An 18656-nucleotide genomic window follows, 5' to 3' on the forward strand; every position below is an offset into this window, starting at 1 on the left:
TTCTGAGGAGTGGCTGGTGGGTTTGAACCGCCAGCCTTCTGGTGAGCAGTCAAGTGCCTTAGGCACTATGCTACCAGAGCTCCTATATACGAGAATATGACCATTCAAATCATCACATGGGAGACAGGGAGAGACACAAGGACAGAGAGAGGGACACAGAGAGACAGCCAGAGACAGAGAGAGACACAGAGAGACAGAAACAGAGAGAGAGACAGAGAGACAGAAATAGAGAGACAGTCAGAGAAAGAGACAGAAACAGAGAGAGACAGCCAGAGACAGAGAGACAGCCAGAGACAGCGAGACAGAAACAGAGAGAGAAAGACACAGAATCAGAGAGACAGAGAGACAGAGACAGAGAGACAGAAACAGAGACAGAGAGACACAAAGAGAGACAGAGAGAGAGAGAAAAACAGAGAGAGACAGACACAAACAGAGAGACAGAGAAAGAGACATAGAGAGAGACTGTGAACATACGAGAACATGACCATTTAAACCCCAGGCGGAGACCACGGTGGCTGCTAACTTCACACAGGAGAGAGGGTGCCCCTAGTGGGCAAATGTAAGCGGTCCCACAAAGGAAAGGGGCTGTGAGTCTGACTGAGCGCTAACACTGACTGACAGAAAGCGGGATGGAGGAGCACGTTAAACATGACCAAGGGACACGAGAGCAATGTCACGGCCATGAAGAGCTTTTATTTCTTCAGCAGATAAACTGCAAGAAAAAAGACAAGGGAAGGCAGAGAGAGGCCCAGCGAGATGAAGACAGATAAAGGAGCCGAACAAGTCAAAGGGATGTGAACCCCTCCCTACCTGGAGTGTGACCCCCAAGCCAATCCCTCCTGCCAACCACAACCAAAAGCTATAAGCAAAAACCAACCAGCTGAGGACGTCAGAAGTGAACAAAGCAGGTCGACTGTGTTGTGGTTGTTGTTAGGTGCCATCGAGTCGGCTCTGACCCGCAGCGACCCTGTAGACCACAGAACAAAACACTGCCTGGTCCTGCGCCAGCCTCACAATCTCTGCTCTGCCTGAGCCCATCGTTGCAGCCACTGTGTCAATCCATCTCGTTGAGGGCCCTCCCCTTTTTTGATGACCCTCCACTTTACCAAGCATCACATCCTTCACCAGGGAATGGTCTCTTCTGACAACATGACCAAAGTAGGTAAGGCAAAGTCTGGCCATTCTCACTTGCAAGGAGCATTCTGGCTGCACTTCTTCCAGGGCAGGTTTGTTCACTCTTTGGGCAGTCCATGGTACCTTCACTATTCTTCGCCAACACCACAACTCAAAAGCATCAACTCTTCTGTGGCCTTCCTTATTCATTGTCCAGCTTTCACATGCATATCAGGTGACTGAAAAGACCATGGCTTGGGTTAGGTGCACCTTAGTCTTCAAAGAGACATTTTTGCTCTTCAGCACTTTAAAGAGGTCTTTTGCAGCAGATTTGCCCAGTGCAATACATCTGATGTCTTGACTGCTGCTTCCATGGGTGTTGACTGTGGATCCAAATAATATGAAGTCTTGGACAACTTCAATCTTTTCTGCCGACTGTGGAGGGAGTCAAAACGTGGGGAAGCGAACCCGTTGAGGGAGACGCTCCTGCTTCTCCTCAATAGTGTTCCCCAAGGGTAAGCCTCACTGTGGGGTGGACACTGCAGACAGCACAAACTCTGGAGAAATGCCACCACCTTTCTGGCCCTGAAAGCCACAAAAAGGAGCCTGGAGAGGCTAGAGAACAAGGGGACAAGGCAGCAGGAGCGAGGCGGAGGGAGGAAGCCCCAGGTCTGTCCCTCAGCCTGCTCAGGCCTCGGTGTAACCTGTGGGGCCAGGCACCCAAAGGAGACGAGGCAAGGATCTGGCAACACCTGACCAGGCCGCCAGCCTGGGAAAGCAGCAGAAGGCAGCCCAGCGCCAACCCAACAGAACCCAGCTAACGACTAGGACACAATGCCAAATCTCTCGCCAAGAATCTGGGAAAGGGACAATAACAGGAGCCAATACAGATGACAGAGACAACTGGGATTACCAGACAGAGACTTCAAAGCAGTGCTTCTAACTACGCTCAGTGACACTACAGGCAACGTCTCGGAGGAAATGCAAGGACAGGAAAGCTCACCAGACAGAAGAAACCATGAAAGACAACGAAAAACACAGAATCTCCATTAATGTATCTGAAGGGCTCAAGAACAGAATGCAATGACAGAAACTAAGGAACAGAGGGAAAGGCTCAGGAGACATGGAAGTGCCCCAGGGACCTGTGGGACCACCTCAGAGGGTACATGTCCAAAGCACCAAAAAGAGAGCATAAAAACCTTGGGGAAGTACTGGTCAACACGTCCCCGCACTCAGCAGAAGATGTAAATTCACAGATCGTAGATCCTCAGTGGGTGCCAGACAAGACCAACTCTAAGAAGACCATGCGAGACTCCACCCCATCAAAACAATGAAGACCCAAAATAAAGGAGAGAGTCCTGAAAGGAGCTGGAGAAAAATGAACACGATAGGTACCGGTACCGGGTCTGGCGAGCCAAGCAGCCCCGGTGAGCCAAGCAACCCGAGACGTTCCAATCCCGGTGGTCAGAAGACTCTGGGACAGCACCTTCAAAGGACAGAAAGAGAGAGAAGGCTGACCCAGAATCCAACAGCCAGTGACAAAGTCCTTCACATACGAGAACTCAGGACCATCGCCCAAAGGCGTGCTCTGCCTGGAAGGTAGCTCTCAGCTCAAAGAGAAAAGGGGCCAGGGGACCTGGGCTTGGAGAGGGGAGGGCGCAGCAGACATGGAACTATCTGCAAAGACAGGAGGGATTCCCTCTTTCCTCTTCCGTTCTTTAAAACACCAGGGATGAGAGCCGAGGTAGTTGAAGCAAATATAGGCTGCACACCAACCTGCCCCCAACAACCTCCAACTGATGTGCAAACCAGCACAGGTAAAAACCTGAGGCCATCCAGTCGATTCTGACCCACAGCGCCCCTAGGGGACAGAGTGGAACTGCACCACAGGGTCTCTAAGGCTGTCAATCTTTACAGAAGCAAAGCCCAAACCACACCCACTGCCCTGGAGTCAATTCCTGCTCACAGCGCCCCTAGAGGACAGAGTGAAACTGCCCCACAGGGTTTCGAAGGCTGTCATCTTTATAGAAGCAAAGCCCAAACCACACCCACTGCCGTGGAGTGATTCTGACTACAGCAGCCCTAGAGGGCAGAGTGGAACCACCCCACAGGCTGTCAGTCTTCACAGAAGTTTCATCTTTCTCCTGCAGAGCAACTGGTGGGAGCTGCTGACCTTCTGGTTAGCAGCCAAATGTTTTAATCACCGTACCACCAGAGCTCCTTAAGCAAAGGTAGATGTGCCATAAAACCACACCTTGCGATGAGGTGCCGAGACTGGAACTGCCAAACACCTGTGAAAAGCGAGAGATTAGACCCCATCTCGGGGTTCTGGGCACTCGCCCCGCCCCTACCTTGTACAAAAGCAGACCAAGACCAACTCTAAGGATGCAGGCCAGGCTGGAGAAGGGAACATCTCCACGGCCAGCCAGCAAGTCTTCAGTCTGGAAGCCCCAGGGAGGCCCCAGCGAAGCCCTGGGACTCCGAGTACAGCTCCAAGACATCACAGGTCTGGGGAGCAAAAGCGGGTAGCTAAGGTCAAGGGAAAAGTCCAATTTAAAAGGGCACAGCCTCCGGAGAGGAGAGGGAGCAGGAAAGAAGGAGGGTTATTCTTTGGCATCTGTGATGAAGCCTGAAGATCCGCATGACGAAGAGAGACCATGCTGCTGCTGCTGCTGCTGTTGTTGTAGTTGCTGTTGTTGTCGTTGTTATGTGCTGTTGGCTTGGACCCGACTCATAGCGACCCCCCTTGGGTTTCCAAGACAGTATCACTATGGAAGTAGATTGCCCCATCTTCCTTCCGAGGAGTGGCTAATGGGTTTGAACCACCAGCCTTCTGGTTAGCAGTCAAGTGCCTTAGGCACTATGTTACCAGAGCTACAGAGTTATGTGCCGTCAAGTTGGGTCCCACTCATAGAGACCCCTCCTTGGGTTTCGGAAGCAGTAGTATCTCTATGGAAGTAGATTGCCCAACCTTCCTTCCAAGGAGTGGCTGATGGGTTTGAACTGCCAGCCTCCTGGTTAGCAATCAAGTGCCTTAGGCACTGCACTGCACTGCCAGAGCTTTCAGAGATATATAACCTCTGCTCACCATCAGCCTAGCGTGCACGCACACACACACACACACACACACACACACACACAGGGCCAGCTACTGGCCCTGCTTTTGGCCAGACAGCCAGAAGAGGGCACTGTTAAGCTAGAAATCTTACAAAACACTCACCAGGGAACAAGAGGGGAGCCCAATTAAGTCCATATAAAGTTACTGGAAAAAAATTCAAAAAACAGAAGCTTACACATAGAAACTGAAGAGACACTTCCAACCTGGAAAAACGACCATGAAGTAAAATGAAAGCATGACATGGGCAACAGACTACCCACGCTTCAACAGGCATTAAGTGCGGGGACAAGCCCTGAGTCAGACACGAGCCCAAAACACAGGGACATGAAGACTGGTGAGCTGTCAGGGGGAACAGGAGAGTAAGACAAAATGATGTCAGAGAGAAGGACCAATCCCCCGAATGCCCAACAGGAGGCAAGCAATCCAGCAAGCACGGACGTGCAGCCAAGGAACCAACAGGGAAGCGGAAACGCGAGGTAGACAGAAAACAAAACGGCAACACATTTATAACTACAGCCCAAGGCTTTCCAACAGAGAAGCAGCCCTGAACGCACACACCAACAAGCTGCCCGGTGCCTCAGGAACAGAACTAAACAGCCAAGCCCACCCCCCGCCACTTCCTCCGTGTCGATCCAACCTCAGTCTCCAGGTAAAATGACCACATGACCGAAGTCAAGACCCAGACGGGTATCAGACACTTCTGAACACAGACAAAGCCACCTTTCAAAAAAGTCTCAGTGAGACCAAGTGTCAACCAGAGATGACCCTGCCCCAAGCTGCCCCGAAACATCCAGGCCTCAGAAAGCCATTCCCCGTAGACGAAAGCTCAGGGCCTCCCACTCCAGCCCTCCTGGAGGGGTCTGCCACTGGCAGCCACTGGTAGCCACCTTCCATAGGGGGCCGGCTTCCAGACACTGTTGACAGGGCAAGTGACAGGCTGGGGGCAGGAGACGGATGACCTCTAGGGAGGTGTCTGAAACAGATCCCTGCACGGGGGGCACAGCGACAGGAGAGGGACGACCTCTAGAGAGGTGTCTGAAAACAAACAGGCCCCAGCCCAGGGGTCCCGGAGCAGGTGACAGATCCATGGCCACGTATGACCGAACAGAGCAAGGAGGTTGGCGTGGGTTCCAGAAACACACGTTTGGTGTCCCAGTCCCGGGCACTGCGCCCCCGAGGAGCAGGAGCTTCGACAATGGGCGGAGACAACCTGCTCGCCTCCTGCACAGGCTGCTAAGAGCCTGACGAGCAGCGGGGTGGAGGAGTGGGTGTGCAGGGCCTGCCCTTGCCCACGGTCACCAGGCCCAACCTCCAGCTGCAGGCCGGCCTCACTGAGTATGGCACTGGGGAAGGGTAGGGTGCCTGGCGGCCCAGCCTCCTACTGTGCCACCATCACACCCCAGACACAAACCGTTGTGAGAACACAGCTCACAGTGAATGAAGTAACATAACCAGAAGTCCTGAGCCTGTGCAGTCGCTGTCTTTATCACAAACTGCTCCCCTCCAGGCTTACAGTCTCGTCTGTCAAAGCAGTGGGTATCGACAACTGGCTCCCAGATCCCTGGACACTTCCCAGTTGCTCGAGTGGGTGTCTGTGCAGTGGGGAGGGACAGAACTGGGGACACAGTGAGGGCCTGCTGGGAAGCCACACCCTGGCCAAGCTCTTGTGCCTGGTGACCTCGCCCCTCTGGTGCCCACTTCTCCACGGCTTCCTTAGGTTCAGGGAGACCATGTCCAGGAAGCACTGAGTGGGGAGGGCTCACAGTAAGCCTTCTGACAAGGAGGATCAGTGTGACATCACTGTGCATGCCAACGAGCCCCAGGTGCCAGTGAGGTGAGGCGACAGTGGACCTCAGTCTTGCCCAGAAGCGGGTGTCAGAGACCTGCTGCTGGAGGCAGCCCACACGGGTCCCCACAGGTGGGCAACTTGGCCAGCCTCATGGGAAGACCTCAAGCACCAGGCTGGTCTCGTGCAAAGATTTTCACCCTAAGGGTGAACAGGAAAAGTCACCCCCACATGCAGGACTCCGGGCTCCTGCGTGCATGGTCGGAGGACGCCAACGGGAAGCCGCCAGGCACAGGCTCATGCATCCACGACTGTCTTCAGCCCTTCACGCCTGAGAACGCCTTCGGCCCCGAGGATACATTCGCCCTGGGCAGTGAGAGGAGTCTGCCCCAAATCCACGCCTATCTGCTCACCCAATTTCTTCTACGGAAGTAGGAGTTGCTTCTAACTGGACGACGAACTGCGCCCAGACCACTGAGGAATGCAGGTTCTCTCAGCACTGCTTCCCAGGCGGGGGAGAGCCTGCACAGGGCGACTCAAGGGAGACGCTCTGGAGCCACGTGGGTGAGACGTGTCAGCACCAGAGCGCACCGCAAGTGGGCAGTGACAGAGCAGCACCCCTGCAGGAGGCCAGCATCTGGCCCCCAGGCCGAGCAGCAGCACATCCAGTGTGCTGTCCCCTCCGCTGGCCGAGAGCCAGTCCTACAAGGAGAAGCAGCCAAGCCTTGTGAGGCTTCCAGAGACCGAGTCTCAGAGTGACCGAAAAAGGGATTAGCTCCATCCAGCAGCCAGCAGGAGCCTGCCAACAAGACGAGGAGAAGCCGCAAGGAGGACCCTGTGACGCCAGACCACTGTTGAGGACGCTCTGCTCCGGACAGGGCTCTGGCAGGTCCAGGCTGTCCTCTCCGCCCCAGGACTGCGCCCAGCTCGGACCTGGCCCCTCACGCACGCTCAGCAACAATGCGGGAGCCACACGTCCCCAGCCTCAGCTCCACAGGACAGCTGACAGACACCTGGACGGAGGCGGCAGGACGGGCAGTGTCTGCCTTCCCCAGCATGGGAGCTCCCCAGAGCACGGGCCAGCAGCTGGTCGGCGAGCCCCCTCCGCCCCACCGGGAATGACACTGGCTCAGTGCTGCACAAAGCCCAGGCCTCTGTGCCCATACAGCCTGGTCGCCCAGCAGGCCAGAAAGCACCGCAAAGACTCTGCCTCTCAGAGAGGCAAAGCAGGCGTGGAGCCCGGCGTGTGGCTTCCGGTGCAAGGGCCGCTTGCTTTGGGAGATCTGCGTTCCCCGTGAACTGTGCTGTGCCCAGTGTGTCCACGGGTGACTTCAGGGACAGACGGCCAGGCCTACCTTCCAGTCAGTCTCAGTCTGGAAGAAACGCTGAAATCTGTCCACAGTGGAGTGTGAACTACCAGTGAGTCAGCAGTGGCTCAGCCCCCAGCCACAGAGCCACACGTAGGCTACCCCCGTACGATAGGCTGACGGTGGCAGAGAGAGCTACCCCAATATGACAGGCTGACAGGGGCGGGGAGAACAACCCCAATGTGACAGGCTGACGGGGACGGGATGAGCTACCCCAATGTGACAGGCTGATGGCGGCAGGGCGAGCTACCCTAGTATGACAGGCTGATGGGGGCGGGGCGAGCAACCCCAATGTGACAGGCTGATGGTGGCAGGGCAAGCAACCCCAATGTGACAGGCTGATGGTGGCAGGGCAAGCAACCCCAATGTGACAAGCTGACGGGGATGTGGCGAGCTACCTCAATGTGACAGGCTGACGGAGGCCGGGAGAGCTAGCTACCCCAACGTGACAGGCTGACGGAGGCAGGGAGAGGTACCCCAATATGACAGGCTGACAGGGATGGGGCAAGCAACCCCAATGTGACAGGTTGACAGGGGCAGGGAAAGGTACCCCAATATAACAGGCTGATGGGGGTGGGTCAAGCTGCCCCAGTGTGACAGGTTGATGGGCAGGGGTGAGCTACTCCTGTATGACAGGTTAATGGGGGAAGGGCAAGCTGCCCCAATGTGACAGGCTGATGGGGGTGGGGACCCAATGTGACAGGCTGACAGGGGCAGGGAGAGCTGCCCCAATGTGGCAGGCTGATGGCGGCGGGGACAACAAAGATGAGGGAGACCCTCCATGAGAGGGAGTGACAATGGGTTCAAACACCAACGATGGTGGAGGTGGCACAGGACCCAGCTGTGTTTTGTGCTGTTGTATGTAAGATCACAGTGACTGAAGTCAACTTGACAGCTCCTACCATCCTGACAGTATGAACCAATCAGACTTTGAGGCCAACGATCCCCCTGCCAGGTGGAGCAGGATCTGATGTGGTGTCCATATGCAACCACCAAGAGGCCCCCCACACCATCACCAGCTGGGGACCTCTCAGAGCAGGCCTGCCAAGCCTCCTGGAAGCCCTGTTTCCAGTCAGCCACTGTCAGGACTTGGCTACTGCACCCCCATGTCTGGGCCCCTCAAGTTCACAGGGATGCCACCCCATCCTAGGACATCGCCTCCCCTCTTCCCTCCGACCAAAGCGCTGACCACGGGGCCCTTGGCCCCCAGTCTCAGCGGCTTCTGGGCAAGTCTGCAGTCTGCAGAAGCTCTGTCTGTGAAGAACCAAGGCCACAGCCTGAGGGACACACCAAACTCAGCTGCAGGGGCTCTGTGGAAGGCAAGTCCACAAGCACTGTGCACATGGACAGAAAGCCAGCAAGACACAAAGACGCATTGTGTGCAGCTTAACGACGTCTCAGACACCAGCTCCCTCCATGCTACTCACTACCCACTTTTAAAAACGCCAGGGAGCTACGATACAAAGAGTGACCCCTCCAGACAGTGACCAGGATGTGGAGCAGCCAGAACGTTCACGCACGACTGTGGGGCGTAAGAGGTCCCACGACTCTGGCACTTCCATCAACCCTCTGACCCAATGACACCACGCTGGGGAACTTCTCCGAGAGAAAGGAAGTGATGTCACCACGAAGTCCTGCACGAGAAGAGTCATGCAACTTCCCTCATAAGGACAACACGGGGAAGAGTGAACAGGGCCCGAGGAACAGGCTCACCAACGAACAACATGCAAGAACACGGAGCAGCCTCCCCATCACCTGCAGCTCACTGAAGTCCACTCCAGGCACCACAGTGACGGGACACTCCACCTCAGAGCAGGTGGCAGTAGTGATGTGACATCCCACACAGAGTGGGTGACTGCGGTGACCAGACGCCCACAGAGCGGATGACTGCAGTGACCAGACGCCCACAGACACAGCAGGTGACTGCAGTGACCAGACGCCCACAGACACAGCGGGTAACTGCGGTGACCTGACACCCACAGACAGAGCAGGTAACTGCAATGACCTGATGCCCATAGACAGAGTGGGTCACTGCAACAATGTGACACCCCAAGTCACTGCAGTGACGTGACACCCACCACAAACACAGAGAGCTTGTGGTGATGGCAATCAGCACTACTGAGATAAACACAGGGCAGCAGCAAACTTGCTGGGGTGCAGGGAGCGGCCTCTGTGTGCTGGTGCACGGCTCTCAGGGGTGTGTGCGTTGGTCGGAACTGAGAAGGCACACAAGGGTCTTTGCGCTGCGTTGCCCTGAGTCTACAGAAATGTCAGCGGGAGTCCCAAAAGACAGACGGGTGCACCCACACCTGCCCTTGGGCCCACCTCACAACCACCACGGTCAACACAGAGCAGGGTGCTCCCTGCCTCGGCCCAGGGAAAGCGGGGGGGGGGTAGTGACCCCTGAAGAGGGGTTATGTTCTTTCTGGCCAGGGGATCACCCCACCACATCCCGGGACCTCCCCAGAGTGGCCATGCGGGCCTGGCTTCCTACCCCACCACTTCTTCCTGCCCCTCCCAATGAGCAGCTCTCACTGTGACCTCATCTCAGGGTGTGCCCTGGGGCGAACCCCGACAGACATTAATGTTTGTTAGCCGGCTCCTATTCCAGGGCCAGCACAGGGCTGAAGCCAGGGTCCCTGGGCCTGTGATAGGCTAGAGGACTACACTGGGTGCAGAGGGGACGGTGCCATGGAGAATTGCCACTCCAGGAGGAGGCCGGTGAGGCCGGAAGGTCACCCCCAGCAATGAGGGCCTGCCTAATGTCAGACAGCAGACCATACACAGAGAGAACAAGGTCCTGACGGAGGGAACAGTGCAAACCGAGGGGCCGAGGCAGGGCGAGCAGGAAGGTGGGGTGGCTGGAGCAGGGCAAGGGCGGTGTCCTGGGAAAGGAGGCAGGGTACAGGGTGCCTGAGGGGCCCACGGGGGCATGAAGGTCACTGTGAGGCCCCAGCTTCTGGGCTACCTGCTCTGTGGAGCAAGTCCACACGGGGGCAAGCAGAGGCCACCGTGACGGCGCAGGCGAGGATGGCGCTTGGAGAAGGCAGCCTCAGTACTGCCAGACGGGGCAGAAGGAATCAAGCATGACCCCCTGCTTGCACCTGAGCAACAGCGAGGGCAAGGCTAAAGGGGCCGTTCTGATGTGGGGGTGACCAGAGCAGCTCCGTTTGGGACACAATGACACTTCCAAGCCAAGCAGCCAGCAGAACCCTGAGTCTGCAACTGTGCAGAGGCTTGGTGTGAGAGGCATGGGGGTGCCACCAGCAGCCCCAGAGGAGACCCACAGCCCAAGGACAGGTACTGTGACATGGGGAGACTAGACAATATGGAGGAGGTGGGGCTGCTGGAGCAAGTGCGCATGATCCAGGCCAGACACACAGGCGGGAGTCGCACCCCACAGCAGGCTAGAGCTCCCAGCATCCCCAGTGCCCCTCTGTGCTCAACTCCCCAAAACCCAGCTCAGCCGTGGTGGGCTTGTCTGTCCTTATGGCTGTGCCTTTCCCATTAGGCAGAGCCAGGCAGCCCGGAGCCACGCCGAGCTGAGCGGGGCAGCCCGGAGCCACACAGCCTGGAACGCGGTCTGGCTGCTCCGCAGGCACAGCACGCCGAGCACCACCCTGTACCATGTGTGCAGTCTCTGTCTGCTGGTGCTCAAGGTGCTCCATCGCATGGACACAGCGTGCACCCTCTCAGTGGCAGGGATCACCAGGGAAGCAGCTGTCCACGCATCTGCATCTCAGGTGGGTAAGCAGAGCGGGTGCGCTGCTCACGTGGTACGCAGAGAGCTCTGAAAGCAGCGGACCAGCTGTTCTCCAGGGCCTCGCTACCCTGCATGCCCACAGCGGTGTACCCGCCCACCATGAACCCCACAGCACTGTGCCCGCCTGCTTGGCCTCCCACAGGAATTTGCCTGCCTGTTCAGCCCCCTGCAGCAGTGCGCCAGCGCCCAAGGCCCCCTACAGCAGCAATGCACCCATCCGCTCAGCCCCCCACAGAGGCACGCCAGCACCCCCAGCCCCCCGCAGCAGTGCACCAGAACCTTAGGTCCCCTGCAGCAGCGCGTCCGCCTGCTAGGCCCCCCACAGCCTACGCCCATCTGCTCGGCCCCCCACAGCAGCACTCCGGCCCCCCCGGCCCCTGGCAGTAGCACGCCCGCCCACTCAGCCCCCCACAGCACTATGCCCATCCACTCGGCCCCCCACAGCAGTGTGCCAGCACCCCTCCTAACCCCCTACAGCACCGGGGACAGTCAGCTGCTGGTTTGGCTCTTTTCTTTTAGCTCATTAAGTGAATGTGCACCATTTCCACTGTGGCTGAAATGTGCACCCCCAAAATCATTAGCAATGCTGAACAGAACTAGGCGGCTATGCTGGCTACCGAGCGTCACCTTCTCTACTTGGACTCAGATCCCCCATGCAGATTTCACCGGCTGTGTACTCAACCTGTAGGCCAGGCAGTGGAGAGACAGCATGTGACAATACTGGGTCCTCCAATCCAGAGCCACGGAATCGCTCTCCATCCCTCGCCATTCTCGTCCATCAGTGTCGTAATCTACCATGCACAGACCTTGACATATTTTATTTGCAGAGCGACGGTAAACGTGACTCTATGCCAGCTCTCATGGTGCACAGCTAACTCCTCCAAGAAGTTTTCACACTGACCTTGCAGGATGCAAACTAAAGAAATTCACTGACCACAGACTCCCTTGCTTCCGCATGGTTTCCTAAGGAGTTGAGCACGTCTTCTGTCAATAGACAGTTGTCATCGCTTCCTGTCCAAGCTGTGCAACCTGTATTTCTCTTTCTTGCCCAACTGCACTAGCTAGAGCCTTCACTGCTGCTAGGGGCCGCTGAGTTGGCTCCCACTCACAACAACCCCCCATACAGCAGAATGGAATACTGCCTGGTCCTGCGCCAGCCTCACTATCCTTGCAACACTTGAGCCCATCACTGCAGTCACTGTGTCGGTCCACCTCCTTGAGGGTCTTCCCCTTTCTCTGACCCTCTACCAAGCACGATGTCCTTCTCCAGGGACTGGTCCCTTCCGACAACATAACCAAAGTAGGTGAGACGAAGTGTGGCCATTCTCGCTTCCAAGGAGCACTCCAACTGCACTTCCTCCAGGACAGACTTGGTAGCTGGTCTGGCAGTCCACAGTACTTTCAGGAGTGTTCGCCAACCCCACAGCTCAGAGGCGCCAGCTCTTCTTTGGTCTCCCTTGTTACTCGTTCCTTAGTCATTGAGCCTGCACTGAACGCTGAACAGGAGGGTGACCCAGACCTCCTTGAGTGTCCCCAGTCTTCAGATAAACACTCTCCATCTTTTCACCATGAAGCATGATGGTAAAAACCAGTGAGTGTGAAGTCAACGCCAACTCACAGCACCCCAGGTGTCAGCACAGGGCTGGGCCCCACAGGGCTGTCAAGGCCCATCTTTCAAAGCACACCACCAGGCCTTTCTTTGGAGCCACCTCTGATGGACTCCACCCTCCGACCTGCCAGCTAACAGCAAAGCACATTAACGGTCCACACTGCCCACTGTCCACACTCCATTGTGACATTAGCAGCAGGTGCCCTTCCACAAGCCGAGGAAGTGCCTCTCTTGGCTTGCTGAAGGTTTTATCAGAAATGGTTACAGAATTTTCTCAAACGTGTTTTCTGCATCTGTTGTTGTTGTTGTTATGTGCCGTCAAGTCGGCCCTGACTCATAGCGACCCCTCCTTGGGTTGCCAAGGCAGTATCACTGCGGAAGTAGATTGCCCAACCTTCCTTCCGAGGAGTGGCTGGTGGGTTTGAACCACCAGCCTTCTGGTTAGCAGTCAAGTGCCTTATGCACTGTGCCACCAAAGCTCCTACTGAGATGCTAATATGGCTTTTGTGCTTTCATCTGGTGACGTGGTCAATTCTACTAGCCTTCCGTTACTAAGGAGGGGAAAGTCTCTGGGTCACACCATGTTAACCTTTTCTGCAACTGTTTTACTAGGAATGCCCCTGTTCTCCTGGGGACATCAGTCTTATGCAATGCTGCCGTCTCTGGTGTCAGGGTGGTCATGGACTAATTAGGAAGTGTCATTTATGCCTCAACCTCCATAAAAGCTTCTGCAGAATTCTTATTGTCTCTTGTTTAAACATGTGAAAAAAGCATCCCCAGTGAAGCCCTCTGGGTCTGGAAGGGTTTTGGTAGGAAAGTGTTGGGTGAAGTTTTTGGTTCTTTATAATAATGGGTAAAGTTACTGGGTTCATTTATTTCCACGGGCTAAGCTCTGACATTTCCTGTTTTTCCAAACACATGTCCCTTTCATATGAGTTTTCAAATGAATTGGTATAAAGCTGTTCACACTATTTCCCTCACTGCCTCTCCAGCATTACGGGATCTTCAGTCCAGATGTCCCATGCCCACTTTCTAACTCCAATCATTATGGCTTCTCCCTTCAGAAAGTAGATAGCGAAGACCAAAGCCAACTCAAAGTACACAAGAGAAAGACAGCAAAAACAGAGAGAGGAGCAGAGAGTAGGGGGAGAGCCACGAAAGCAGGAGACACAATCAAGGAGACCCCGGGGTTCTTTGCAATCAACAAAAGCAAGCACGCAACAGCATCACGGGCACTGGTCTGCCTACGTGATGGGCCGGCTTCCTGCTTCTCTGCCTGCCTGGTCCTTTCTGACTGGAGTGCAGACACTGCGACTCTTCACTTTGCTGGCTACCTCCCGGACTCTCTCTGCGGACTGTCAGCTGGGCAAATGCAGCTTACCCTCTAGTCTCTGCTCTCAGGGGTCATCAACCTGGACGGCATACTACCCAGTGTCTGGGAACCACTGTCCATCTAACTTTTCTGATTTTAATTTAAAGTGGGCAGGGAAAGTTGAGACCTGTCTCTTGATGTTAGCTGGAAGCAGACATTGCCCAACATGTAATTTTTCAAATTATTGTCAGGAAAAATTGTGAAAGATTTTAAAATGGGCCAAAAAGATTAGAGGGTGCCCTGCTTAGCTCAGCCACTGGGGTTACCTGTACCTTTTCTCACCTCTGCGCACCTTCTGACTGTCCAATGTCAACACTGATGGCAATGCAAACTGTCCTTGCCCACAGAAACACAGTGGCCAGTGTCACAAAGTGGTTACAGCCCTGTGGTACCGGCCAGTTTCACCAGTGACTAAGAGAATCCCCGTCGGCACTCAGATGGCTGGTCCAGTTGTCTGCACTCTGAGTTCTCTGAGTCACCTCTGCCTACGGGCGCTCTCATTAGTTAACCAGCTCAATAAAAGCTTCAACACCTGTTCATTCTGTGTTTGTCTGAGGTCATGGTTCTACCTTTCATAAGACTACAGCAAAAAAAACAAACTCACTGCCATCAAGTCAATTCCAAGTCATGACAGCCCCCACTGGGTTTCTGAGGCAGTAAATCTTTACAGAAGTAGACTGCACCATCTTCCTTGTACAGAGCTGCTGGTGGGTTTAAACTGCCAATCTTAGGCACCATGACACCAGAGCCCCTTAACGATACTACACCAAAACCAAAAACCAAACTCACTGCCGTTGAGTCAGATTCGACTTATAGCAACCCCTCCTTGGGTTTCCGAGGCTGTATCTCTAGGTAAGTAAATTGCCCAATCTTCCTTCCAAGGAGTGGCTAGTGGGTTTGAACTGCCAGCCTTCTGGTAGCAGTCAAATGCCTTAGGCACTGTGCCACCAGAGCTCCCAACAATACCACAGCAAATATATATATAACAATACCATAGCAAACTTTAAATAACCTAAAGATCCATCAATGACTCTTTAATTAAAAACGGCCTATCTAGAAAACAAGATACTGTGAAGCTACTGATGTGTGTATATTAATGAACATGGAAAAATCCCCCAGTTTACAAAGCCTAGAAACAAAGTTGCAAAAAAAAATAAAAAAGTTTATGTAACTATAAGCCACCTAGGGAGGGTTATGTGTCCTTAGGACCACACAGAGCGAGTCAGGCACAAGTTAGGATGTGTGCACATCAGGCTGGAGGTGCTGAAGGGGCTGGAGGGTGGTGCTTTCTTCACACTCTCTGCCCTGTTCCAGTTCCTCAATGAAGACACATCACCCAACACACAGCTAATGCCTGCTGGGCTCCTACAGCGAGTCAGGCAGTCAGGAGGTCAGGATGCAGCGGCGAGGGCAACGGTCAAGCCCTGGCCCCAGAGCTCAGTCACTGCAGAATCTTCGTCAACAGCAATTAAGAAGGGTGTAAACCACCCCCCAGTGGTCTTGCTGGCCTGCTGTCTGTGGTGGCGCAGTGGCCAAGTGCTGCTCCTCCCGGGCTCCAGGTCTGTCCCAAAGCTGCCTGGTGAGGAGCCCTGCCGCAGGGACACCACTTCCTCCAAGAAGCTGCCACCCTCTGACCACGCTGTCTCTCTGACCCACCTGTCTCTCATGTGGAGGATGTATGAATGAATGAATGAATGTACTGCAGGGTATGATCATGATAGTGTAACTGCACACAACACACCGCAGGGGCACAACAACACACCCCAGGGACACAACGGCACACCCCAGGAACACAACACCGTAGCACAGGGATGTCACACATCCCAGGAACACAACACCACACCCCAGGGACAAAACAACATACCCCAGGGACACAACAATGCACATCAGGGACACAACAATACACCCCAGGGACATAATAATGCACACCAGGGGCACAACAATGCACACCAAGGACACAACAATGCACCCCAGGGACATAACACACCCCAGGGACACAACAGCACACCCCAGGAACACAACAATGCACACCAGGGACACAACAACACACCCAGGGACACAACAGCATACCCCAGGAACACAACAATGCACACCAGGGACACAAAAACACACCCCAGGGACACAACAACACACCCCAGGGACACAACAGCACACCCCAGGAACACAACACCATAGCACATGGACATCACATATCCCAGGAACACAACAACGCACCCCAGGGACACAACAGCACACCCCAGGAACACAACAACATAGCACACACCACAGGGACACAACAACACACCCCAGGCACAGAACAATGCACACTAGGCACACAACAACACACCCCAGGAACGAAACACAACACCATAGCATGGGGACATCACACACCACAGGGACACAACAGCACACCCCAGGGACATAACAATGCACACCAGGGACACAACAACACACCCAGGAACACAACAACATACCCCAGGGACACAACAACATACCCCAGGAACACAACAATGCACCCCAGGGACACAACAACATACCCCAGGGACACAACAGCACACCCCAGGAACACAACACCATAGCACGGGGACATCACACACCACAGGGACACAGCAACACACCCCAAGGACACAACACCACATCACAGGGATATCACACACCATTGGGATACAACACATCACAGGGACATCACACACCACAGGGACACAACAACAGACCACAGGGACACTACCACACACCCCAGGGACACAACAGCCATCCCAGGGTCACAACACACCCCAGGAACACAACACATCACAGGGACATCACACACCACAAGGACACAACAGCACACCCCAGGGTCACAACAACACATCATAGGGATGTCACACACCACAGGGCACAACAACAGACCCCAGGGACACAACAGCGCATCACAGGGACACAACACACCTCAGGGCCACACACGGTAGGTACTCTGCTCACTTACATCTCACACATCCAGAAAGGAAGTGCTTTCTACTCAATCTCCATGTGTTTCAGGGCAAGTGACTTGGAGGTGAGGGGGCCTGACTGTAAGCTCCTTTGCTGGCTTCCTGGTTCCCAGCTGTCGCCCCAACAGAACAGGGAACGCTGTGCAGTTTAAAGCCAGGAAGGAGTGTGCTGGGGCTATATCCTTTCACCACACTCCTTCAATCTGTATTCTGAGCAAATAATCATAGAAGCTGGACTATTGGAAAAAGAACACAGCATCAGGATCGGAGAAAGACTCATTAACAACCTACAATGTGCAGACAACACAACTCTGCTTGCTGACAGCAAAGAGGACTTGAAGCATCACCAGTGAAGATCAGACTACACAGTTCTCAGTGTGGAATGTGCGCAACGTAAAGCCAACAAAAACCCACACAGCTGGACCAATGAGCAACGTCACGGTAATGAGAGAACAGCTCAAGGTATCACGGATTTCATATTACTTGGATCTACAATTAACACCCATGGAAACAGCTGTCAGGAAATCAAACAATGTCTCACACTGGGCAAATATGCTGTAAAAGGCCTCTTTAAAATGTAGAAGAGCAAAGATGTTGCTTTGAGGACTAAAGTGTGACTGACTTGAGCCATGGTATTCTCAATCGCCTCATAGGCACGTGAAAGCCGGACAATGAATAAAGAAGACTGAAGAACTGATGCCTAAGAATTGTGGTACTGACTAAGAATATCAAATAGACCACGGACCACCAGAAAAACGAACAAATCCGTCTTGGAAGAAGTACAGCCAGAATGCTCCTTGGAAGCAAGAGTGGCAAGACTTCATTTCTTATACGTTAGTCTTGGTGTCAAGAAGGACCAAACTCCGGAAAAGGACATCATGACTGACAAAGTAAAGGATCAGTGAAAATGATCAATGCGATGGACTGACCCCATGACCATAACCATAATCGCGGAGGGCGGCGTGGGACCAGGCAGCGTTTCATTCTGTTGTATGCAGAGTCGCTGTAAGTCAAAACCAGCTTAATGGCACTGAACAACAGCAATTTGTTCCCTGAAGGCTGGAGGGGGACAAGGACCTGGTCCAGCCTGAGGCTGCAGACCCACCCTGTCCATGTGGGATAACAAGACCACATGGCATCACCCTGAATCCCTGACAAAGGAACCCCGAGAATGAGCACCCACCTGGCTGAGACACACATGCAGACTCTCATTCACCACAGCTGGAAGATACCCAGAAACCAGAGCCTGGAGGACAAACTCTGGTCTCAGGATAACTGCCAGGGGCAACACTGTAACCCCCATGCAGGTACAACTGCTTGCTGCTCTCAAAAGTGGGCCTCACCACAGCCTCCCTGACACCCACGCCCCAGGCCAGCCACAGTACGGGGCAGGCAGCTCCACCCACTGGCTGGCCCACCACCCATTGTCCTCGGCCATCTCCTGCTTCTTCCTGCCCCCACCAGACATCCAGAGCCTGGGACTCACATGACCACGGACATGTGGCCAGGACCTTCTCCCTGGTTCTTAGCCCCTTGGCAGGCTGCCTCCCACACAACCCTGTGACCTGTCAGCTTCCTGG

The sequence above is a fragment of the Orycteropus afer genome, unplaced genomic scaffold, assembly GCF_000298275.1.
Source record: "Orycteropus afer afer isolate SDZICR_OR568_19922 unplaced genomic scaffold, OryAfe1.0 scaffold00038, whole genome shotgun sequence".
Taxonomy (NCBI): domain Eukaryota; kingdom Metazoa; phylum Chordata; class Mammalia; order Tubulidentata; family Orycteropodidae; genus Orycteropus; species Orycteropus afer.